The sequence below is a fragment of the Nicotiana tabacum genome, chromosome 3 (genome assembly GCF_000715075.1).
Source record: "Nicotiana tabacum cultivar K326 chromosome 3, ASM71507v2, whole genome shotgun sequence".
Classification (NCBI taxonomy): domain Eukaryota; kingdom Viridiplantae; phylum Streptophyta; class Magnoliopsida; order Solanales; family Solanaceae; genus Nicotiana; species Nicotiana tabacum.
In genome coordinates, this window is record NC_134082.1 from 196,288,144 (window position 1) to 196,289,312 (window position 1,169).

General features: G+C 33.3%; 1 non-coding gene across 1 annotated transcript; it reads left to right on the top strand.

The window, feature by feature from the left end:
* Positions 1-72, top strand: TRNAG-UCC (transfer RNA glycine (anticodon UCC)). Its single transcript has one exon. It is a non-coding gene; the product is annotated as a tRNA-Gly (tRNA).
* Positions 73-1,169: the final 1,097 nt, after the last annotated feature.

Sequence of the window (1,169 nt, forward strand, 5' to 3'; positions counted from 1 at the left end):
GCGTTTGTAGTCCAACGGTTAGGATAATTGCCTTCCAAGCAATAGACCCGGGTTCGACTCCCGGCAGACGCATTTCTTTTGTTTTTATACGTCTTCTGTTTTACTGTTTGATGCTGCAATTAGCAATAGCTAACTTTCCAAAAATTGTGCTTTACCTATTTTATTTTATTTTATTTTAAAAAAAACAAAATTGTAGTTTTCCCACTCTATAAAGGATAAAAAAAATCGTTTTCCAATAACATTTTCATATACATATATATATGTGACGGTACAATATTGGCATAATATTACTGCGGTGCGCAATGTAACAAAAGCTATAAAAAAAAGGTGGATAAAACAATAGTTTTTACACTATGTTATTTACTTATCTTCATATCAAATATCACCTATATTAACAATGTAGTGTGTTAGTTATGGATTCAATTGAACCCATAACTTTTGACGCGGAGTAGAAATTTATGTGTAAAAATTCATTAAAATTACAAATATAATAGATTTGAACCCATAACTTTAAAAATATAATGGGTTCAATGTTAAAAAATTTAAAAGTTGAACTCATAGAGTTTAAATCCTGAATCCGCCTCTGATATTAACTTAATTGCATATGGTTTCGGACACCTCTTTTAGATCGGATAAATCGTCAATTGTGAAGACTTGACAACTATAGACGTTTCCTTTTTGCTCGTCCTAAATGGGTCGATATTAGGGGCTAATTCTTAACCCATATGCTCTATTAACTCAGCGCTTTCAGAATGATCGAACCATAGATTATCCCATCTCAATGGTAGAGAGTTAGAAGTGATTTAAAGCCGTGTTTGAAATTACAAGAAGAGACAAATAATCGCAAACTATTCTTCCAATACGTCATATAAAGGGAAGAATATAGTTTCAAGATAAATGCATGGGGAGATCGAGGAAGAGGCGGAGGGATGCGATTCAACCCATATCCTTGGCCTTCTTATATCATTTGTATAGCCTCTCCGTGAAAGACTCAATTTTATTTTATTTTATTTTTTTGTCTCCTCTGGTTGATTTAAGGCTGAAGCAGTGGCTGTTTGAGCTTATCTTCTCGTTCTTGATCTGGAATCTTGAGAAAGATTGAAGGGGGGGAATGATTGAACATCAAGGATATTTGGTCTTTTCATAGTTTAATCCAAGTATAGCTAATC